At 41.8% G+C, this 25,637-nt stretch overlaps 1 protein-coding gene and 1 long non-coding RNA gene across 5 annotated transcripts in view; one reads left to right on the plus strand and one right to left on the minus strand.

The window, feature by feature from the left end:
* The window catches only part of SPOCK3 (SPARC (osteonectin), cwcv and kazal like domains proteoglycan 3), a 524,762-nt gene that overhangs the window by 446,784 nt on the left and 52,341 nt on the right, over nt 1–25,637 (minus strand). The window lies entirely within an intron of this gene.
* LOC143792954 (uncharacterized) overlaps nt 1–25,637 on the plus strand; it is a 69,456-nt gene that overhangs the window by 34,912 nt on the left and 8,907 nt on the right. For both annotated transcript variants that reach the window (XR_013220008.1, XR_013220007.1), the window contains exon 2: nt 15,685–15,722. This is a non-coding gene — a long non-coding RNA (uncharacterized LOC143792954). The remainder of the gene's footprint in view (nt 1–15,684; nt 15,723–25,637) is intronic.

Consider the following 25,637-nt stretch of genomic DNA (forward strand, 5'->3'; position numbering starts at 1 on the left):
TGTTGGTAATCGGGAGTTGTTGGCTATGAAGTGGGCATTTGAGGAGTGGCGACATTGGCTCGAGGGAGCTAAGCATCGTGTGGTGGTCTTGACTGATAATAATAATAATAATAATCTTTATTTATATAGCGCCAACATATTCTGCAGCGCTTTACAGTTTAACAGTTTCAAACACAGCAGTCATAGGTAACAATGTTAACAATACAGCAATAAAGCAAAATAAGACGACCCGGCTCGTGATCACAAGAATTTGATTTATCTCGAGTCGGCCAAGCGGCTGAATCCTAGACAGGCTCGTTGGTCGTTGTTTTTCTCTCGTTTTGATTTCGTGGTCTCATACCTGCCTGGTTCGAAGAATGTGAAGGCTGATGCTCTTTCTAGGAGTTTTGTGCCTGACTCTCCTGGTGATTCAGAGCCAGCTGGTATCCTCAGAGAAGGGGTGATTTTGTCTGCCATCTCCCCAGATTTGCGACGAGTGCTGCAGGAGTTTCAGGCGGATAGACCTGACCGTTGTCCACCGGAGAGACTGTTTGTCCTGGATAGATGGACCAGCAGAGTTATTTCCGAGGTTCATTCTTCGGTGTTGGCAGGCCATCCTGGGATTTTTGGTACCAGAGATTTGGTGGCTAGGTCTTTCTGGTGGCCTTCCTTGTCGCGGGATGTGCATTCCTTTGTGCAGTCTTGTGGAATTTGTGCTCGGGCTAAGCCTTGCTGTTCTCGTGCCAGTGGCTTGTTGTTGCCTTTGCCTGTCCCGAAGAGGCCTTGGACGCACATTTCCATGGATTTTATTTCAGATCTCCCTGTCTCTCAGAGAATGTCGGTCATTTGGGTGGTGTGTGATCGTTTTTCTAAAATGGTCCATTTGGTGCCCTTGCCTAAGTTGCCTTCCTCCTCCGAGTTGGTTCCTCTGTTTTTTTCAAAATGTGGTTCGTTTGCACGGGATCCCTGAAGATATTGTTTCCGACAGAGGATCCCAGTTTGTGTCTAGATTTTGGCGGACCTTTTGTGCTAAGATGGGCATTAATTTGTCTTTTTCGTCGGCCTTCCATCCTCAGACAAATGGCCAAACCGAGCGCACTAATCAGACTTTGGAAACCTATTTAAGATGTTTTGTTTCTGCTGATCAGGATGACTGGGTGACTTTTTTGCCATTGGCCGAGTTTGCCCTTAATAATCGGGCTAGTTCTGCTACTTTGGTTTCACCTTTTTTTTGTAATTCAGGGTTTCATCCTCGTTTTTCCTCGGGTCAGGTGGAGTCTTCTGACTGTCCTGGAGTGGATGTTGTGGTGGATAGGTTGCATCAGATTTGGAATCATGTGGTGGACAATTTGAAGCTGTCACAAGAGAAGGCTCAGCGCTTTGCCAACCGCCGTCGCTGTGTGGGTCCCCGACTTCGCGTTGGGGATTTGGTGTGGTTGTCTTCTCGCTTTGTTCCTATGAAGGTCTCCTCTCCTAAGTTTAAGCCTCGGTTTATCGGTCCTTATAAGATTTTGGAAGTCCTTAACCCTGTGTCATTTCGTTTGGACCTCCCGGCATCGTTTGCTATTCATAATGTGTTCCATCGGTCGTTGTTGCGGAGGTATGTGGTGCCTGTGGTTCCTTCGGTTGAGCCTCCTGCCCCTGTGCTGGTTGAGGGAGAATTGGAATACGTGGTGGAGAAGATCTTGGATTCTCGTATTTCTAGACGGAGGCTTCAGTATTTGGTTAAGTGGAAAGGCTATGGTCAGGAGGATAATTCCTGGGTTGTCGCCTCTGATGTTCATGCGGCCGATTTGGTTCGTGCCTTCCATGTGGCTCACCCTGATCACCCTGGGGGTTTTGATGAGGGTTCGGTGACCCCTCCTCAAGGGGGGGTACTGTTGTGAACTCCGTTTTCAGGCTCCCTCTTGTGGTCACAGATGGTATTGTGTGACTTTGGTTTTTTGGCTCCCCCTGGTGGTTTGGTTTATTATCCTGCGGGTCTGCTGGATCAGCTGCCTCGTTATTCACCAGGGAGGCTCCTATTTGGCTCTGCTTGACTTCCACTTGTTGCCGGCTGTCAATGTATTCAGTGCTATTCTGATTACTCCTGATTATCTCGTTTTCTGCCTCTTCAGGATAAGCTAAGTTCTGTTTGAATATTTTTTGCTCATCTGCCTGCAATATGATTTCTGTGTATGATGAGTCTAGTCCAGCTTGCTAACATGTGATTTCTTTTTGCTGGTAAGCTCTGGGGTACGGAGTTGCTTCCCCCGCACCGTTAGTTGGTGCGGGGGCTCGAGCAATCTCTGCGTGGATATTTTGAATAGGGTTTTTTATTGACCGCACAGTTTCCTTCCTATTTTCTGCTATCTAGTATTAGCGGGCCTCATTTGCTAAATCTGATTTCATCTCTGCGTTTGTGCTTTCCCCTTAACTCACCGTTAATATTTGTGGGGGGCTATTCTATATCTTTGGGGTCATTCCACTGAGGCAAGTGAGGACTTACTTTCCCTCCAGGAATAGTCAGTTTCTCAGGCCGTGACGAGACGTCTAGGATTTTTAGGTAACGTTCCACGGCTGCCTATAGTTGTTTGCGGATAGGATCAGGTTGCGGTCAATCTAGTTACCACTTCCCCAGTGCTAGTAGTCTGTTCAGTTCCTTAGCTAGTCCGACCTGCGATCCTTGCCACTAGGATCATAACAGTATGCCTTGCAAGATTTTAATCCATAATGGCATAGTGTGTTACTAAGAGTAATGTTTGAGACTGTGGTCCCAGCTCTCATCAGGTCATTGACCAGGTCCTCCCAAGTAGTTCTGGGCTGATTTCTGACCTTTCTCAGAATCATTCTCACCCCACAAGGCGAGATCTTGCATGGAGCCCCAGACTGAGGAAGATTGACAGTCATCTTGTGTTTCTTCCATTTTCTATTAACTGAGCCAACAGTTGCCTTCTCCTCAAACTGCTAACCTACTATCATGTAGCCCATCCCAGCCTTTGTGCGGGTCTACAATTTTGTACCTGGTGTTGTTAGACAGCTCTTTGGTTTTGGCCATGGTGGTGTTTTTAGTGTGATTGATTGTGTGGACAAGTGGCTATTAACGAGGTAATGAGTGCAGATTAGGAGAACTTCCTAAAGAAAAAACAACAGGGCTGTGAGAGTTAGAGTTCTTGCATGATTTTCTCAATATCTGAAATGAAACCAGAATAAACCTTTCCTGTTTTAGGTCAATTATAATTGCCATAATTATTAATATCTGCCAAATCCCAGAATAATGACATAGGGCATGTTTTAGGGCATTTTTATTACATACTGCAAAGTAAAAAATTTAAGTACACTAAGATTATTATGCCTTTAAACAATTCTGGACTGCCCAACATCATGTGGCTGGAAGCTTCTGATAAGTTTTTTGGCAACATCTGCATTAATTAGCGACAAACCTGTGGTTGTATTTTAATGCAAGCCTGAAACACACTGCTTCTTCGTGTAGCATCATGGGAAAGTCTAAAAAAATCAACCATGATATCAGGAAGAGAATTATGGGCTTGCATAAGTTTGGCTCATCCTTGGGTACAATTTCAAGATACCTGAAGGTGCCTCATTCATCGGTACAAACAATTGTATGCAAGTACAAACAAGATGGGAATATCCACCCATCATAACACTCAGGAAGGAGATAGTTTCTGTGTCCCAGAGATGAACATGCTTTGTTCCAACATGTGAATATCAACCCAAGGACAAAAGCAAAAGACCCTGTGAAGATGATGGCAGAAGCTGGTAAGCTTGTGTCAATATCCAGAGTGAAACAAGTACTGTATCAACATGGGCTGAAAGGCCACTCTGCCAGGAAGAAGCCATTACTCCAAAATAAACATAAAAAAGCCAGATTAATGTTTGCAAATGCACACAGGAACATAGAGCTTAATTTTTGGAGACATGTCCTGTGGTCTGATAAAACTAAAACTGAACTTTTGGGGCATTTGTGTGTGGAGGAAAAAGGGAGAATCTTGGAAGCCTAAGAACGTCATCCCAACTGTGAAACACGGCGATGGCAGCATGTGGTGGGGTTGTTTTGCTGCAGGAGGGACAGGTGCACTTCGCAATATAGATGGCATCATAAAAAAGAATATTATGTGGCAATACTGAAGCAACATCTCAAGACATCAGCCAGGAAGTTAAAGCTTGGGCATAAATGGGTCTTTCGAATGGACAATGACCCGAAGCATAATGCTAAAATGGTAACAAAGTGGCTTAAGGATAACAAAGTCAATGTTTTGGAGTGGCCATCACAAAGCCCTGATCTCAATCCTATTGAAAATGTATGGGCAAAGCTGATAAGGCAGGTGTGAGCAATGTGACCTACAAACCTGGATCAGTTACACCAGTTTTGTCAGGAGGAATGGGCCCAAATTCTAACCAACTATTGTGAGAAGCTTGTGGAAAGATATCCCAAATGCTTAACCCAAGTCATTCAGTTTAAGGGCAACGGTACCAAATACTAAAGAAATGTATGTAAACTTTTGACTTTGCAGTACTAAAAATGCCTTAAAATGCTCCGTCTCTCTTATTATTCTGGCATTTGGCAAATATTAATAATTATGGTAATTCTAATTGACCTAAAATGGGAAAGGTTTATTCTGATTTAATTTCAGATATTAAGAAAAACATGCATATGTGTCTTTTTATCTTTTTATATAGTGTATGTAAACTTCTGGTTTCAACTGTATATCTTATTCAGTTGTAAACTTCCCGATAAAATTTTTAGCTTCACAAGCTGGACCAATGTACTTGTTCGGGCAAACAATAATCTGACCAAGGTTGAAACTAAAACAATTATGCCCTGTGTTCAAAAATAATTGAAATGTGAGAGTGTAAAATAAATAGGTGCAAGTCAGGAAAACAAATTAGGTTCTACGCTAACTAATATAATAAAAAGAGACAAATCAAATTTACCAGTACTAGCTTACCATAATTTTAATTAAAATGCATATTTATTTGAAGCTCCAATATTTCTGCTATTTGTCATCCAAATAAAATGATATTGGTAAACTAATACAATGTCCTGTTCCCAAAGGGATTCATCTTTTAAGTGTAGTTCATAGAAAATAATAATATACTTTTATCAGAAAGTAGAGTCTTGATTTTGTAAGCTAGGTAAAATTATAATAATAAATAATAATAATAATCTTTATTTTTATATATCGCTAACATATTCCGCAGCGCTTTACAGGTTGCACACATTATCATCGCTGTCCCTGTTGGGGCTCACAATCTAGGTTCCCTATCAGTATGTCTTTGGAATGTGGGAGGAAACCGGAGTACCCGGAGGAAACCCACACAAACACGGAGAGAACATACAAACTCTTTGCAGATGTTGTCCTTGGTGGGGTTTGAACCCAGGACTCCAGCGCTGCAAGGCTGCTGTGCTAACCACTGCGCAATTATAAACCTGGATTGCAAAATACAACTACGACTGAGACCTGCTGTACCGTAAGACTGTCTCCTAGTAATAAGCACTGGTTATAGAAATGTTTTGTGTTTTTTTCAGTAGCCAATAGAACTATCCTCCAAAAGGAAAAAATACTTTTTCTTTAGGGCCATCTGTAGTCAAAACCAGGTTTTGAATTTTATCTTACAGCCAGAGGTAAATCTAGAATTTCAGCTAAGAGGGGTCAAAATGTACTGCAGGTTGAACAATACTTTATAAATATATATATATTCCTTAACAATAACTTATTTATTAAGCATCCAACATTTATTAATCAGCCAAGCAGCTTTAATCAGCAGACAAACCAAGTAGTAAGTATTCGACTTCCCGCAGCACCACCCGAGGGCAATTTAAGCATTACCAAGTGTCCATTCAATCTATTGGCTTGCCTTTGTAATGCTGGACAGATTTTTCACATGCTATAAATGGATTTAGATGCTTCTTTTCATTCTTGCCAAGAGATGAGGATCCTGAACAGGATCACTCTATGAAAAACTCAAAATTTCAGGATCATTCTATTAAACTCCAAATTTTTTAATAATGTATGAAAACGTGTTTTCTAAAGCAAGGCAACCCCTTTCGCAATTGTGATATCATCTATATCTGCTTATTACACTTATTTTATACTAGATGGTGGCCTGATTCTAACGCATTGGGTATTCTAGAATATGTATGCATGTATGTACATCGCGCTTAGCACAGCCGCGTAGTATATAGCACAGCCACGTAGTATATAACACAGCCACGTAGTATATAACACAGATAGCCATGTAGTATATAGCAGTCATGTAGTATATAGCACAGCCACGTAGTATATAGCAGCCACATAGTATGTAGCAGCCACATAGTATATAGCACAGCCCACATAACACAGACAGCCACGTAGTATATAGTAGCCACGTAGTATATAACACAGCCCACGTAATATATAACACAGCCCACGTAATATATAGCACAGCCCACATAGTATATAACACAGGCAAGACCGCTAAGTCATCTGGATAATTTCGCAATGCATCACTGGGAACGGAAGCTGGCGGCAGCATTGCGTGCATCAGTGGACGGCGGAAAGTGAGAATAGCTCAATTTTTTATATTATTAATTACTTTTAACATTATATCTTTACTATTGATGCTACATAGGCAGCATCAATAGTAAAAAGTTGGTCCGGGATGGGGCGACACACTGGCACTGACTGGAGGGAAGTAGGGAGGGGGTACTGACTTGAGGAGACTAGGGAGGGGCCAATTGGTGGCTGGACTAAGCCTGTCGCTGATTGGTCGCGACCGGCCGGCCGCGAACAATCAGAAACGTGGGATTTCCGTTACAGACAGACAAACAGACGGAAGTACCCCTTAGATGATTATATAGATTCTATACTTTTATATCAAGCTACATCATGTAAATATTAAACAAAAATATATTTTTTAGACACAAAGAGCTTGATGTGTTGGTGAGAGCATCTGGCATATATGAGTAAAAATCAATTGTACTTTATTCATTGTGTTGAAACTTTTCAAGGAATATTAGGAGGTATTTTGTATTTGGTCTGCTTTAGAGTAAAAAAGCCATTACAGATTACGTTCTCTAGCTCTGAGTGTCTTTACTTAAGATTATAGTGTTCATTTTTGTACGTACTGCATTGATCGATGAAAAAATAGGCATTCTTACCTAGGACAATCATTTGTACAAATTTCTAAGAACTAGAGGTCCAAGAAATATTGTTTCTCTTTGCGGAGATTGACATGCTAAGCATGCTGAGATGAGGAGACTTAAAGTCGTAATGCTCCTCTGGGAAATATGCTAATTATGCAAATTGTCTCTTCAGAGAGGAAGAGAACTAGAACTCTAGTGCCACCTATTGGAAGGTAACAATCCTACAAGTCAATGTTGACCTTTTAACGAGAGTTGTCACATGGCTTAGGATAATAGCCAAACCAGAATCTCAATTTGCAGACACTGTGTTTTGGGGTACTGCCTCTTGTCAGTGCAAAGTGGAGATTTGTAGGATTGCTACCTTCCAAGTGGAGATGTGTAGGATTGCTACCTTCCAATAGATGGCACTAGAGTTCAACTTCTCTTCCTCTCTGAAGATACAATTTGCATAATTAGCATATTTCCCAGAGGAGAATTGCGGCTTTAAGTCTCCTCATTTCGGCATGCTTAGCATGTCAATTTCCACAAGGAGAAACGATACTTCTTGGATATCGGTCGGACGCCTCTCACACAGCCAAATCAGATCTCCACTTTGCACTGATGAGGGTCAGTACCCCGAAACACAGTGTCTCCAAATTGGAGATTCTGGTTTGGCTATTATCCTAAGTCATGTGACAAGACTCGTTAAAGGGTCAGTTTTATGGTCCGGTGGTAGGACCTCAAAACTGACCTGACACATATGACCAGAATATAGGACAAGTTCTGGGGATGTAGCAGCTATACTGACCGCAATTCTGATCCTATCCAACAACACTAAAGGCAGCCGTGGAGCGTTCCTAAAATCCTAGACGCCACGTTCACAGCCTGAGAAACTGACTACCCCTAGAGAGAAAGCAAAGACCTCACTTGCCTCAGAGAAATAACCCCAAAGTTATAGATAGCCCCCACAAATAATAACGGTGAGTTAAGGGGAAAAGACAAACGTAGAAATGAAACAGGTTAAGCAAATGAGGCCCGCTAATACTAGATAGACAGAAAATAGATAGGAGTCTGTGCGGTCAGTACAAAAACTATCAAAAATAAACCACGCAGAGAATGCAAGAACCCCCACACCGACTCACGATGTGAGGGGCACACTCTGCACCCCAGAACTAACCAGCCAGCAAAAAATCACATAAAAGCAAGCTGGACTGAACTCATTAAATACTGAGAAACATTTTCAAGGAAATAATGAGCAAACAAACTTAGCTTCTCCGGCAGGAGACAGGTCACAAGGAATATCCAGGAGAGCACAAAATCAGGACTGAATACACCGACAGCAGGCAACAAGTGAAGGTCCAGGTGGAATTAAATAGGGACCAGTCAACCAGTCATAGCAGGAAATGAGGCAACTGAGCCCTGCTACAGACCCGCAGTATCGCTAAAGGCCACCAGAGGGAGCCCAGACGGAATTCACAACAGGTCAGTATTGACATGTAGGATTGCTACCTTCCAATAGGTGGCAAGAGAGTTCTAGAGTTCTAGTTCTTTTCCTAGAGTCAATTTGCATAATTAGCATAAGAACTAGAGGGAAAGTTATAAAACTATCTAAAAAAAAGTTTTTATTATCCATAGTAACCAATCACAGCACGCTTTTCATTTTGCATTCCGCTTTTGAAAGACAAATGCTGAAATGTTAATCATTAGTGATAGGGCTCATTGTAAAGATATCAAAATAGACCCTGATTATGATGTTTAACCTGGTGTTTTTCTGTTCCTCTGACTTTTTGCATGTTGTTTAGAGGTCGCACTGTAAGCAGAGTCTTATATTCCTGCTCTGAGCCAGAGAAACCAATGAAAGAACTGTCTAGCTTTTATTATTTTTAGGCTTTGCTTATATAGCACTATCATATTCCATAGCGCTTTGCATACATTATCATCTCTGTCTCCATTGGGGCTCACAAGCTAAATTCCCTATCTTTGGAATGTGGGAGGAAACTGGAGAGAACCCAGAGGAAACCCAGACAAACATCGAGAGAACATGCGAACTCCTTGCAAATGTCATCCTTGGTGGGATTTGAACCTAGAACTCCAGCGCTGCAAGATTGCAGTGCTAACCACCGAGCCACTGTCTGTCTCTCCTTTGTTTCTCTGGCTTAGAGCAGGAAGATAAGACTCTGCCTACAGTCCACTCCCGCATATCATTAACTGAAAACGTCTAGCACTGATTACGCAAGAGCTACAAAATGGATTTCTTCACCCCAGGTATCATTTTAACCAGTTTAACACTGCCAATCTGACAATGCCTGTAGTTTACTTAGCAAAATTCTGCTGACAGTTTCGCTTTAAGCCTAAAAATCACACTTAGTTAACCACTGTACACTGGCTACCCTAAAATCACCTCTCTCCGCTTAGAATGGAAAAAGGAAACATAAAAATAAAAGGATGTTAATGTTTTCCATTAAGTAGGCTTTACTTTATCAGAAATTCCATTTACGCATTGTTTTTTATACTGAAATTCTACAAAATATCCAGACTATTAAAAACTCTAAACGCACATTCCAAAGCAGTCAAGTGGTTTCCTATTGTTCAGTGAACTTTGATGCTTCCTTTCTGAGGTACAAATTCTCTGTCATGACAAATAGGTCTTATGTTGGTGAAAAACCAATTACATTAAATTCTTAATGCTTCTCTAAATATGTCTGTTTTGTTTAGTATATGTAAAGAGGAAGCAATAATCCAGATCCATGCAGATATGAATACAAATACAATTTTCAATTACTATATTTTTGTCTCTTTAGCCATCGCTCACTCTATTCCCCTTAACAAAAAATGTATTTTATTAAAAAAATAAGTTCCGTTATTATTTGAAGGGGGCTTATACTGGATGAACCACTGTCTGCTTCACTTTTTCTCTTAACTGTAACAGCAAAAGAAAAAAATGAAAACCATTATTTTCATAACTCCGCTCCTTTCACCTATGCTATTCAAGCCTGTAAGTGCTGTACCATTCTCTGGAGAACCATTGACCATTCAAACATTCTATATCCTGATAATTTTGACTACATTATGCAAAACTAATAATAACGCTGCTGTAGAGGTGTGTAAGGCTTCTACTGTATTTCTCTGTTAAATTCTATATACATCACACAGAAAAAGATTTATGTTATTTCCTCTTCTTCTACTGTATTGTAGCCAGAATGGAAGAATCGATAGCCTGTGAGGTCCTGTGCACAGCTTAACGTACCCCTTCTTCAAATATGCCATTTCTACTAAGTATATACTGTATATACTCAAGTATAAGCCGAGATTTTCAGCCCATCTTTTTAGGCTGAAAGTGCCCCTCTCGGCTTATACTCGGGTCACTCCCACCGGTCTGTCTCCTGTCACCCCCACCGGTTTGTCTCCCCTCTCCCCCGGCCCGTCTCTCTTCCCCGGGGATGTTTCTTACCCCCTTCTTCACAGCAGCAGCGGTGGAGCATGTCGATTATTCCCAGTAAAGGAAACTATGTTGTTCAATAGATGAAGTATTATTACTCTTCTAACACACTTATATATAGTACATACAATACATATAATATGCATTGATATACATGTGGTTTTTCCTGAAGTTATATACTTTGAAATGCGTTGAAATAATCCACCACCTAAGGTCCCTTTCACACATCAGTTTTTTGTTATCAGTCACAATCCATCGAATTAAAAAAAAATGGATCCAGTGACTGATGCCGCCGGATCCTTTTTTTTTCTCATAGACTTGTTTTAGCGACGGATTGCCTCACGTTTCATCCGTCATTTGCCAGATCCGTCAAAAATTGTTTGTCCGGTGGCCGGAGACGACGGAAAAAGTAACGTATTTTGTGTACATCGTTTGCTCGAATAGAAGCCTATGGGCGCCAGATCCGTCAAATGACAGAATCCGGCGACGGATTTTTTTTTTTTAACTGAGCATGCTGATTTATTTAGGATCCAATTAGCCAGATCCGCTAGTCAGATCCATTGAAAAAACGAATCTGTCGCATAAGTTTTTCACAATCTGCCGCATCAGTTTTTCACAATCTGCGATGGGTTCGTCGAGCCCACGGATTGTGACTGACGGCAAAAAACTGATGTGTGAAAGAGGCCTTACTATACCATACTGTGATATACGTCTCAATTCTGTCGGCAGCCCAGAATTTGTCCACTAACTCCCGTTTCAGTCCGATGTTTGATGGTAACTTGCTGACCCGTGGATTTCTTGCAGCTGATTTTGTACATTTTATGCGTTTTTAACAGACAGGTGAGTTTTATCTGAGTGCAAAATTTCCTGTATTTCTCGGATAAGACACTATTTGCGCTGATCTCTCCTACAGTTTCTTGGTTAAAAGTAAATCTGAGCTTTTACTAAATTCAATACATTAAAATAATAATGCACTAAATTAAAATGTGGTAAAACATATCCTTTTTCGGAAAACCAGTGTAAAATGCATCAGCTCACAGCTACAAGCCAAGGCAAAGCTGTTAAACTAATGTATCGATATAAGATCTAGTTACTCCCATGGGATCATCTTTTTTAAAAATAATTTAATGCTATCCAGACCTTTAGATTACCCAGGATAGATCTATGGACTGGTCAGCTCATTTGCTTTACCCTTCAAAAATACTTGCTACTTTGCGTTGGTATATCACAAAAAATCTCAATATAATATGCTTCAGTTAGTCGGTGCAATGTGAAAAATTTCACAGGATATGAATACTTTTTCAAGGCACTGTATGTTAGGAGTCGAGTTCCTGCCGCTGCACAGGGGGAATCTTGAGCCATGTCTGCTGCGGTCTCCCATTGTGCTTCAGCCGCAGTGGAGACTGCTCAGCGGAGACATCAGTCCCAAGGTCTCGTTCAGCCTGATACTGTGCAAATGGTTACTGCTGCCTTTCCAGGTTCTGTTTTTGTAGCCAGCACTGGTCAGCGTTGTGCAGGATTTTCTGGGACTACGTCCTGCTTTGCACACACTGAGCATGCTCATGGGAGGACCTCTCATTGGAGGTCGGGGATCACACACTCAGGCCCTGTAGCAGCTCCTATTGGACCACTTGGAAAGTCCTTGTCTGATACAGCTATAAAAGGTTCGCATGGCCGCACGGCTATGCGCTAGTATCAAACCAAAGTCTATGAGCTCAGCGCCAGTGTGGTCATGTCTGGATGTGGTTAGGGTTTGGCTGAAATAAGCCCCTAGAATACCGGCACCTCCGGTGAGGAGCTTGTATGTGTGTATTCAGGGCCTTGGCTAAAATAAACCGCTAGAATACCGGCACCTCCAGTGAGGAGTTGTTTGCCTGTTTCTCTGACTGCATGAACACAGATTTGCTCTATTTGGTAGCTGTGTACCTGTGAGGTTAACAGGGCACAGCATCTTGTTTCTAGCGAATCTGTGGAGATAACAGAGTTTGCGTATTCCGCCATATAGCGCCGCCATTTGCCAGCAGCAGGCTCCTCTCCTGCACGGTGGACCCCGGGTTGCGAACACACCTATTAATATATATATATATATATATATATATATATATACTCGGTGTGTTCCGACAACCTTAACACTGTATATTAAAGGCAACAAGATAATTTGTTTTGCTACAATTCTAAATAAAACTATGTGTCATCCATAGTTTTAAAGCGAACATCCACCCTGAAACTAAAAAGTAAATATATATTTGTCTCCTATTCACCCTACATTTGGCTCTTCATTTGTCTCCCACTCCCTCTTGCTATTGGTGTTCCAGTCCTCAAACATCCAAGATGGCTGCAGTGGTGGCATACAGAGGAGTTGCAACTCTGATCTATGCCTCCACAGCATAGGAAAGGCAGTGAAGGAATGGTTTAGACCCACTATTTTGCTCTATCACACCATAGCATTGGCCATCTTGGTGTTAGGTGTTCGAGTTCCTGCCTCTGCACAGGAGTAATCTCGAACCATCTCTGCTGCGGTCTCGCATTCTTCTCCAGCCGCAGTGGAGCCTGCTCAGAGGAGATGTCGGTCCCAGCATCTGGCACAAGCTGATACTGTGCGACTGGTTACTGCTGCCCTTCCAGGCTCTGCCTTTGCAGCTAGCACTGGTCAGCAGCTAGCAGGTCTTTCTGGGACCAAGTCCTGTTTTTCCCATACTGAGCATGCTCACGGGATGACCTCCTATTGAAGGTCACGGGTCATATGCTCGGGTCCTGTTGCAGCTCCTATTGGACCATCTGGAAGGTCCCGTAGCACTGCTGCTATAAAAGGTTAGCATGGCTGCTCAGCCATGCGATAGTGTATACTTTATAACGTGTGTGTGTTGAGATGTGACTGTCGCTCATTGATCATCCCCTTCCTAGTGTTGTTGACTGCTCGCGAATGGTGGATGCTATCTAGCGCCTGACAGTGCTACCTGCACACCTAGCACACGATACAGCGTCTCATTGCAGTTACCGCCAGTGCAGTGCCATGCGCTAATAGAGCGCTTTCCTGGCCCAAGTCTGGGTGGTTAGTGGCGTCCACCAGAGCGGCACTGCACGCACTCTTGTGCACTCAATTATTATTTCTGTTAAACTCTGACTCCCCAGTAGCACTGTCGAGCACAAGAGGTCTAGAGGAGCTCTTTCCCTGAGTCTTGGGACAGAGTTCTGTGACTCCTTGCTTGCGCCCTTTGTGCGGTACCACGGCCCTGTGACGCAACAGGGTTCGCTTCCTTCATACCGGATGAAGCTAACCTGTGTGTGTATCCACATTATACCGCCATATAGTCCGTCATTACTCAGCAGCAGGTTCAATCTCTGCACAGAGGACCCCGGGCTGCGAAGGCACCTTATTCCATCTTTCTAATTATTTGGTGCATTCCGCTAGCCCTAACACTTTGATTCAGGAAGACCAGGACACCGGTCTCAGAGGAGGAAACAGCAGGAGTTAAAATTTGTGGCATGACCCCAGATGACGTACGGTCTCGGGAGACTGCTACGTCATCACAGGTGATTTTCGCAATGCATTACTGGGACCTGAGCGTCGCGAGAAGCGGGAAAGCTGCGCAGGACACCGGAAGATAAGAATATCAAGATTTTTTATTTTAATTCTTTTTTTTAACAATTATATAGTTCCCAGGGCCTGGAGGAGAGTCTCCTCTCCTCCACCTTGGGTACCATCCGCACATGATCCACTTACGTCCCGCATGGTAGGCATAGCCCCATGTGGGAAGTAAGGGGATCAATGAATTCCTATGTGTGCAGAATCAGCACAATTCCGCACTTTAATGAACATGCTGCATTTTTTTCCGGAATGCGAGCATGTGCACACAAAATGCAGAATGCATTAGAAAAATAGGATGCTTAATGTATACTTTTTTTTCGCGGTTTTATAGCGAAAAAAACGCAAAAATTCCTAAAAGTGTGCACACAGCCTTAATGTCTTCATTTTAAGTGTAAGAAAGGAAGGGTGTGGTGATACAGATTTATATTTTTTTTCATCTATATATTTTTTTTGTTACTTTTATTTTGCTCCACAGGACACAACTTGAACTGTTCTACGTACTGCAATACCCCAACACTACATGCAAAGGAGAGATTTACAATACTCCCTGATAAGGAGACTATTATAGCAGTATGGATCAATCATTACATGGTAGCGTAATCATGACAAGTTTCGCTGGTTTGAGCCATTTGGCAAAACTTGCCTACTGTCTTTTATATGCATCTTGAATGTCCACTTTCGATTATAGAGCATGTACAGAGAGTTTGCACTTTTTTAGGTTTACCCACATTGTTGTCTTGTGTAAGTTTTGTCTGGTATGGTTTTTATTATTGTAGATTTACATGAAAAAAGTACTTTCTTTTCGTTTAAGAATGTGTCCTGCACATTTTTTTGTGTAGGTGCATGTTCATCCATTCAGTGCATATAGTAGATTTGATGGTTGCTGAGGGCAAATGTATCTGGGTTTTGTTTTTACAAAATGTGCGTTTCAAAAGGTCAGACACAAGACAGCATCAGAATTCTACGAGCAGGCTGACATCAAATGTAAGCCACAAGATAAACAAAAGAAAATTCATTTATTTGAAATTGTCCTTTTATTAATATTGTACAAATGAAAAGAAAAAGAAATTTAAAGTAGAATAGCTGCGGTCTATTAGAAAATGCAACAAATTTAAAGGGAACCTGTCACCTGAATTTGGCGGGACCAGTTTTGAGTCATATGGGCGGGGTTTTCGGGTGTTTGATTCACCCTTTCCTTACTCGCTGGCTGCATGCTGGCCGCAATATTGGATAGAAGTTTATTCTCTGTCCTCCGTAGTACATGCCTGCACAAGGCAATATTGCTTTGCGCTGGCGTGTACTCAGGAGGACAGAGAATGAACTTCAATCCAATATTGCGGCCAGCATGCAGCCAGCGGGTAAGGAAAGGCTGAATCAAACACCCGAAAACCCCGCCCATATGACCCAAAACTGGTCCTGCCAAATTCAGGTGACAGGTTCCCTTTAACAAATGATGACACAATAGGATACATCTGTCACAAATATAAATGAAAATAATGCTGCATAAGATATAAATATGACATAAAATAAGCCAAAATTCATAAACACAAGTCTATTTTTTTTTTATTTCAGACAGATGAAACCTGCTGGAAGCTGAAAGAATGCAACAGGTCATATTTTACTGTGATGGGCACTGCTCAAATAAAATATATTTACTGTAGAACGAAAAGTTAAACAGTCCCAGAAGGATTAGACTAGCAGAAATAAGAATGGCACATTAGATTAGGCTAGAGAAGGAAATATCTTTTGGAAAATCTAAGAATTTGAACTACAGCGCTAATACACACTCACTAAGGACAGATTTTGAATTGCAGCTTTAGGCTGAGTCACACTACCGTACAATACGGCCAAGTGCTATGCAATAAAACAATGCACAGCACTTGGCCTAGTGTTACTCTATGGGGCAGCTCACATCTACGATTATCTTCTCATGCCAAATTGGCATGAGAGAACAATCACAGCATGCTACAATTGGCTCCGAGACTCGGCTGAGTCTTGGCTCATTTGCCCCCACATAAGTCTATGGTTGCGAGTGACACAGCACACAGCACTCAGATATCATCCAAGTCTGGTGAGAGATACGCCGACACTGGCAGCGGGGGAGATGGAGAAATTACTTTCTCCGCCTCCTCCGCAACTGTGCGAGAGGATCAGAGCACAGTAGCATGACACTTGGCTCCTGCTCACAGCCTTATAGCTCGCACTCATCAGTGTAAATAAAATCACTGCGATGTTGTTCCTGAAAATTAGGACAAGTGTCATGCGAGTGTCATGTGAGTACAATGCGTTTTTTATCACGTAGCACCCGTATAAGATCCATATGACATGCGTATGCAATGTGTTTTTAACATTAGCTTTTACATACTGTCAATGTCTGTCATTTAAAGCTAGTTTTCTAAGTATTAAAGCAATCTTATCTATAGAGATGGATAGATAGATAGATAGATAGATAGATAGCTAGAAAGATAGATAGAAAAGTTTAGATGTCATGTAGATATTTAATGTCACAATCACCCTACATATAATAAACTAGCACCCTTTATTTCCTTTCATGTTTAGCCTTTTAAAATCTATTAAATAATTTAAAAAAAATGTGTGGGATCCCCCTTATTTTTACTAACCAGCTCAAAAAGAGCAGACAGCTGGGGGCTAAAGTTATTATTCTGGGAAGAGGGCACTATCCATGGATCTTCGCAGCATATTAATAACAGCTCCCAGCTGTCTGTGCAGCTTGGTTATACCAAAAGGAAGACCCAGAAAAATTTGACGTGGGGTGGTTTGTAATAACCAGCAAAGGCTAAACAGACAGCCGCGGGCTGATATTTAAGGTTAAAGCAGTTCACAGGCTGGCTCACACAGAAGTTACCGTGAGAACCGCTGCCTGTGACTGGTGTAAACTGTAACCCCTTCCTGACCTCGGACGGAATAGTACAAAACTATGTAAAGCAGTCAAGAAGATAGTATTCTGCTACGGATGGATCTGGATATCTTGGAAACTTGGGCCGAGAGGTGGCAGATGCAGTTTAACAATGATAAATGTAAAGTTATACACATGGGAAGAAGGAATCACTATCACCATTACACACTGAATGGGTAACCACTGGGTAAATTTGACAGGGAGAAGGACTTGGGGATCCTAATTAATGATAAACTTAACTGGAGCAGCCAGTGCCAGGCAGAGGCTGCCAAGGCAAACAGGATTATGGAATGCATTAAATGAGGTCTCATCATCACATGATGAGAGTATTATACTGCCTCTGTTACAAATCCCTACGAGGATCTGTTTATAGCAAGGAAGGTGACGGTCACAAGGGGGCATTCTCTGCATCTGGAGGAGAGAAGGTTTTTGCACCAACATAAAAGAGGATTATTTACTGTTAGGGCAGTGAGACTCTGGAATTTTTTGCCTGAGGAAGTGGTGATGGCGAACTCAGTCGAGGGGTTCAAGAGAGGCCTGGATGTCTTCCTGGAGTGTAACAATATTGTATCTTACAGTTATTAGGTTCTTTAGAAGGACATAGATCTGGGGATTTATTTTGATGGAATATATGCTTAACTGGATGGACAATGTCTTTTTTTGGCCTTGCTAACTATGGTACTATGTTGCTATGATGTGATTTTTTTTTCATTTCGATTTGAGCCGAGAAAAAAATCGCAGATGAACACATAATCATTGAATAACAATGGTCGCAGTACAATCCGATTTTTTATCTGATTGCGCTCATCCTATTTAAACGCAGATGAGTATGAGCATTTCATCCTGCTGTCATACTAGATTCATTGCAAATATAAAATAGTATCAAAAGCACAGTCTCTGAGAGATTAACTGCTATCCGTACTGTAAAACATTGACATTAATTTCCTTAACTTAAAAAAAAAGAAAGTTTATGGTACCATAAAGCAGAAAACATTTTGAAATTCATATTGTTTCATTCAAAGATTAGTAGTAAATCAAATGCAAAAAAAGTTGAAGCTGCTTCATTAAAACATGCACTCATTGAAAACTGAAAACTTTGCTAAAAAGATTTTAGATTGTTATATAGAGCACCTTTTTGAAGCCTTCTCCTTTAGAGAGTAACTAAATGTTTTGGGTTTTTAATCAAATAAATTTGTCCACCATAAAAAGTTGCGTAAATTTGTAAATCATATTATTATTGGATTGTCTTTATTCCTGTAAAAATGCAAGTGGCCCTGCTTTTCCCCACTCTATTTGCCTGCCTTCAGCTGCATTGATATTACAATTGAGTACTGATGCTGGCAGTGAAATGGTCAGCATTTCAGTCCTCCGCTGTTTTTTTCCACTACAATTGTCTTTAGCAGGCTAAGGCCCGTTTTACATGTCCGATTAAAAAACTTAGGTGTGAGACGGTACGTTATTACTATTGATGTGGTATTCTGTTGACCATCTATGTGTATGTGTGTACCATCCATTTGCTATCCATGTGCCATCCGAATGCTGTTCTTGAATAAAATGCATTCAAGAAATTATAGTTTTATGTGTGAAAGATGTCAAGACTAATAGATAGATAGATAGATAGATAGATAGATAGATAGATAGAGTGAATTGTGAATGTATTCACCCCCTAGGATTTATATATATTTTGTTACATTACAACCTGTGCTTAAATATTTGTGTAATCTGATTTGTGTGTGATGCATCAGTACTAAATAGTCTAAGTTGGTGTAGTGAGAAAAATATAAACATAAGTTAAATTTTATGGTCAAAAAAATTCTTATAGTCCAGGTGTACCTTTTCTGATAGTCTGGTTGTGGGTGAGTGGGGGGGCAGCAGCGATGGTTACACAGGAGGCAGGAGCCGGCAGCTTCAGCTAGCACTGTGCCCACTGCTAAAGAACATGAATATTAACTGCTCTCCACACCCATAGTCCATCCCTTCTCTATTCATTGAAGCCGGCACCGAGAGGTGGTAGGGACTATGAGTGTGGGGAGCAGTGAATACTCATTCTACTTAATAGCGGGCACACTGTTAGCCACAGCCACCGGCTTCCTACAGCGGCTGGGCGATCACGTTGCCCGCTATTAAAGAGAATGAATATTCACTGCTCTCCACGCCATCAGAGTGGGGAGCTGTGAATATTTATTTTCTTTAATAACAGGCACAGATGATCATCCAGCCACTGCAGGAAGCTGCTATTAAATAGAATGAACATTCACTGCTCCCCAGGCCCATAGTCCCGGGCGTGACGAGTTGTGAATATTCGGGCATCTGATCTCGGCATGTGAGGGTGCATGGCAGTGATGTCATGCGCTGTTACACATTGAAATCAGCTGGTGGCATTAACACAGGTGTGAGGGAAAGGAAGAAAGGTGAGTCAAATCATTTTTTTTGTATGTGTGCACCATGTCGGGGGCCATGTTTACCAGGATGGGGATGGGAACCATGTATACCGGGATAGGAAGAGGGGCCATGTATACCAGAGTGTGGAAAGTGGCCATGGATACCAGGATCTGAATGGAGGCCATGGATACCAGGATGGGGATGGGGACCATGTATACCCGGTATGGGGAACATATATACCTGGGTGGGGACATATATGCCATGATGGGGATTATATATATCAGGATGGGGGATATTAGTACAGAATTGGGGGACATTATCCCTATAACAGTGTCAGCAGCAGATCCCCCCTACTCCATTACACTGTATCATGACCACTTTCTTGCTTCAATTTTTTTTCCCCTCCTGTTAAAACCTATGTGCATCTTATGGTCTGATGTATCTTATAGCCTTAAAAATACGGTACCTTTATAAGTCACACACTTTAGTGAAAGGAAGTCCACTTGTGTGCAATCTAAGTGTTACATGGTCTGTCAGTATATACTGTACATACCGCTTCTGAGAGGCTACAGAGGCTGCAACACCATTAAGAGGCAACACTAACCAAACAACACCATGAAGACCAAGGAGTTCTCCAAACAAGTCAGGGACAAAGCTGTTGAGAAGTACAATTCATGGTTGGGTTATAAAAAAAATCTCAATCTCTGATGATCTCCTGAAGCACCATTAAATCCATTATTATCAATTGGAAAGAACATGGTACCACAACAAACCTGCCAAGAGAGGGCCATCTACCAAAATTGTCAGCCCGGGCAAGAAGAGCATTAATCAGAGAGGCTGCATAGAGACTAAAGGTAACCTGTTGTGAACTCCGTTTTCAGGCTCCCTCTTGTGGTCACAGATGGTATAGTGTGACTTTGGTTTTTTGGCTCCCCCTGGAGGTTTGGTTTATTATCCTGCGGGTCTGCTGGATCAGCTGCCTCGTTATTCACCAGGGAGGCTCCTATTTAGCTCTGCTTCACTTCCACTTGTTGCCGGCTGTCAATGTATTCAGTGCTATTCTGATTACTCCTGATTATCTCGTTTTCTGCCTCTTCAGGATAACCTAAGTTCTGTTTGAATATTTTTTGCTCATCTGCCTGCAATATGATTTCTGTGTATGATGAGTCTAGTCCAGCTTGCTAACATGTGATTTATTTTTGCTGGTAAGCTCTGGGGTACGGAGTTGCTTCCCCCGCACCGTTAGTTGGTGCGGGGGCTCGAGCAATCTCTGCGTGGATATTTTGAATAGGGTTTTTTATTGACCGCACAGTTTCCTTCCTATTTTCTGCTATCTAGTATTAGCGGGCCTCATTTGCTAAATCTGATTTCATCTCTGCATTTGTGCTTTCCCCTTAACTCACCGTTAATATTTGTGGGGGGCTATTCTATATCTTTGGGGTCTTCCACTGAGGCAAGGGAGGACTTACTTTCCCTTCAGGAATAGTCAGTTTCTCAGGCCGTGACGAGACGTCTAGGATTTTTTAGGTAACGTTCCACGGCTGCCTATAGTTGTTTGAGGATAGGATCAGGTTGCGGTCAATCTAGTTACCACTTCCCCAGAGCTAGTAGTCTGTTCAGTTACTTAGCTAGTCCGACCTGCGATCCTTGCCACTAGGATCATAACAGTAACCCTGATGGAGCTGCAGAGTTCCCAAGAAGAGACTGGAGAATCTGTCCATATGACCACAATAAGCCGTACACTCCATAGAGGTGCCCTTTATGGAAGAATGGGCAGGAAAAAAAAACTTTTCTTACACACAAAAATTGTATGGCTCGTTTTGAGTTTGTTAAAAGACATGTTGAACACTACTCACATGTATGGAGAAGGTGTTGTGGTCAGATGAGACCAAAATTGATGTTTTTGACCACCAAGGTAAATGCTATGTTTGGCGCAAAACCAACATAGCTCAGCACAAGAACACAATGCCTATAGTAAAACATGGTGGCAGCATCATCCTTCATGTAGAAGGATTATCTTTATTATCATTTGCCCAAGGAAAGACTAGAAGCAATGTGATGAAACTGAATGGGAGGAGACACAGATTAGATATTAGAAAAAACTTTTTGACAGGGTGATCAATGAATGGAACAGGCTGCCACGAGAGGTGCTGAGTTCTCCTGCAATGGAAATCTTCAAACAGAGGCTAGACAGACATCTGTCTGGGATGATTTAGTGAATCCTGCTTTGAGCAGGGGGTTGGACCAGATGACCCTTCCAAATCTAAGATTCTATGATTCTATGATTCTATGATTCATCATACTGTGGGGACAGGGTGCTTGTAGAAATAAATCAATATTATACTGAAGCCAGTGGCAGCCATTCAAATCTTCTTCAGAAGTTCCTTCTGATAAACAGAACACTCAGAAAAAAAAGTAGGAGCTGACTCCTTCACTGCTAGCATCATTACTCCAAAAGAGTTTGTTCCGATATCAAAGTAATTGAAGTCAGGGAAACAGACTGGGGAAAATAAGGAATTTGAAAGCCACTTATTAGATATAAGAGAATCGATCATCAGATTTCCTAAAATTTGATTTGCATAAAAAAAAGGAAAAAACTTGCCCGGCACCATTTTCCACACTGCTGACTAATTAGAGAACAGGCTACTATCATTTTGCGCTATTGCACTGACCTTTCCACAATGTTCTGAAGCTATAAGGTCTTATGCATTATCATACCTTGCATAGTGGTGGTCAATACTTGGGCCATCACAGATCAGTGCTTCCTGCAGAGCCCAGTTTGTACGGTAGAGTGGTTTTCCATATCCAGAATCATTAGGTCTCTTTCTCCTGTACAGTCTGTTATTATGGTCAGCAGGGTCCTTATTTGCTCTCTCTTTCATGCAGAGTGTAAGATGTTATTATCAGCAGGGTCCTCTCTCTCTTCTGTAGAGTAAGGGTACCGTTACACAAAATGATTTACCAACGATCACGACCAGCGATACGACCTGGCCGTGATCATTGGTAAGTCATTGTGTGGTCGCTGGAGAGCTGTCACACAGACAGCTCTCCAGCGACCAACGATGCCGAAGTCCCCGGGTAACCAGGGTAAACATCGGGTTACTAAGCGCGGCCCTGTGCTTAGTAACCTGATGTTTACCCTGGTTACAAGCGAACGCATCGCTGGATCGGTGTCACACACACCGATCCAGCGATGACAGCGGGACATCCAGCGACGAAAGAAAGTTCCAAACGATCTGCTACGACGTACGATTCTCAGTGGGGTCCCTGATCGCTGCTGCGTGTCAGACACAGCGATATAGTATGGATATGGCTGGAACGTCACGGATCGTGCCGTCGTAGCGACAAAAGTGCCACTGTGAGACGGTACCCTTACATGTAAGCTCTTATGGTCAGCATGGTCCTCCGTTTCTCTCTTCCTGTAGAGTGTAAGCTTTTATGGTCAGCAGGGTTCTTTCTCTCTCCTGTAGAGTCTAAGTTCTTATTGTCAGCAAGGTCCTCTCAAACTCTCTCTTTCATGTAGTGTGTAAACTATTATAATCAGCAGAGTCCTCTTTTTCTCCTGTAAAGTGTAAGCTTTTATGGTCAGCAAGATTCTTTCTCTCTTCTTCTCCATGTGTATTTCATGAACAACTACAAGCTTTCGAGTATTGAGATTTGCGCAAGTCAAATTTTTGGGTAAGAATTTGGGAAGTCAGCAAATTCAAATGTCAAAGGATCTGCTCATCTGTATCGCTTACATGTAGTTTTTTTTAAAGGAATGAAGACAAATTATCTAACAATGTGATTTGTGTAAACTATATTTTATGTGCATTTCAAGATCGTATTAACGATCTTTCTATGCACCTAGGAATATGGTCACCTGTCTAAACATAGACAGTTGGAAATAATTTAATGGGCTCAGTCAGCAAGTGTGAAGTACTCTGCCACATTCACACTTGTACCACAAATGATAAATTTCCTGTTTTATTCAGTGCTGTCTTGACTTCATTATCTAGCAGTTTCTTTAGGAGCACACATGAAGCTTGGAATTTGCTTTTTGAGTGAGATATTGAAAAAAAAAATCTTTTTCAACTCTAACCTAGAGTTTAACCTGTTGGGGAAAAATGCAGAGATTTATCATTGGTCCTCTCTTATCCCCCCTCCTCAAATGCTTGATGCAATAACTTTTAATACCTTAGCCATCAGATGATCCCTTATACCAAATGAGTTTCCTCACTGTCTATTTCTGGACAACATCCCACTAAAAATTATCCCATGGTTAACAGACCCTAGCTATGAGGATGCCTTTGGTCTCTGGGATTCCCTGCCTAACCTAACAATCTCTCATCTTCTCTCTAATCAGATCCCCTGCACTGAAGCTTGGCCGAGCGTAGGCAAAAAAACGCCACTGTGACTTTCTCCAAAAACACCATGTTTGCCATATTATGATGAAATTCAGGACTGAACTAAAACATAACCCTAACTGGCTTTGGCTGGAATTTCTAGTCAGCCTCAATTCCCAAACTTGTCTCTAAAATGTACGCAAACCTTGTTACTCCCCCCTACCCAACTTAAACCACTTTATCTATTCTCATGGGAAACAGAGCTAATTTTTTCCTTATCTTCTCAGGAAGCAAAACAAGTCCTGAATAACTCACATGGGCTTTCAAGATGCATCTTACTGCAGGAGAATGCATTTAAAATTCTCTCACGATGGTATAGAACCCCAGAAAGATTGTTTCACCTAGGTTTGATTGTTTCACCTCTCTGCTGGAGGTGTTCAAATTCGGTGGGTTCCCTAGCTCATATTTTCTGGCAGTGCCCAATTATCTCAAAATATTGGTCAGATATAAACACCTATCTCTGCCATTTATGCCTAATTAAACGAGATCTAACACCCCAAGAAATATTGCTTTCACTCCCCTCAAAAGAGTATAAGCCGAAGAAACATGACTCTTGTTGGCTGCAGCAAAACACCTGATATCATTACATTGGAGAAAATCATCTCCCCCCCACCTTGAATGACTGGTTCATTAAAGTACAGGATATTCACAGGATGGAGGAACTGACCAGTTGGGAATCTCGTACACACAAAAAGTTTCAAAAAACCTGGCATCTCTTTTCAAGCAATTCCCATACACCTTCCTAGAATATTATCAGATGCCTCTGTCCTATTTACAGTGTCTTGTCTTTTACTCTCCTTTGGCAGTTTTTAGCCTCATTTTTCTCAACCATGTGTCACAGTGTTTGAGCTCACACCAGGACTGGATTCTCTAGTCAGTCTATTTGATTGACCTCTTGATAGGCCGTATGCCCTTTCCTCTAAGATATTGTCTATTTTTATTAGTCCCACTGTCTCATCATCTAAGGGTAATTACACACTATTGTTTTTTCTCCTCCGTCGCAATGCATCGTTTTGGAGTAAAACGCATCCTGCAAAAGTGCTTGCAGGATGCGTTTTTTCGCCATAGACTTACATTAGCGACGCAGTGCGACGCATTTCCACACGTCACAACCGTCTTGCGATGGTTGCGTCGTGTCACGTCGGTCCGTCGCCAGCAAAAAACGTTGCTTGTAATGTTTTTTGCAGCGTCGAGACCGTCTTTTCCGACCGCGCATGCGCGGCCGGAACTCCGCCCCCGCCTCTCCGCACCTCACAATGGGGCAGCGGATGCGTTTTAATAATGCATCCGCTGCCCCCATTGTGCAAAATAGTCACACTGTCCGTCGGCACATCAGGCCGACGCATGGCGACGGCCCCGTGCCGACACCAGTATGAAAGTAGCCTTATGTGACCGGGAGATTCTGTACGGATCTGCAGTGCTGGTCTTATAGTATATCTTTTGTCTGCATCTGAATAAGGTTATTGTTGTTTACTTGCTTGACATTTATTCTGCATTTTTCTCAACAGTAGTACTTTTTCGAAATGTAACACTTGTTGTTAATGGTACTCAATAATATGTTCTTCATAAGTCTTATTTTCAAGATTTACAGATGTAAGTCTTTTCTCTTGTTTATGTTAAAATTAAATAAAGAATTACAAAAAAAATATTTTTCTTGGGAGGAAGAAAAAGAATTCTTCCTCCTTCTCTGCAACATATTTGCAGCTTCACACTAAAAAATTTGACCTACACATTTTTAGCTTGTAGTTGTGCTCTAATTTAGCTTCTAACTTGGTCAGCCTACACAATTGTATTACTTATTTATGTTAGAAGGGTTTTGTGAATTGCAATTATTTAGTGAA

The sequence above is a fragment of the Ranitomeya variabilis genome, chromosome 1, assembly GCF_051348905.1.
Source record: "Ranitomeya variabilis isolate aRanVar5 chromosome 1, aRanVar5.hap1, whole genome shotgun sequence".
NCBI lineage: Eukaryota > Metazoa > Chordata > Amphibia > Anura > Dendrobatidae > Ranitomeya > Ranitomeya variabilis.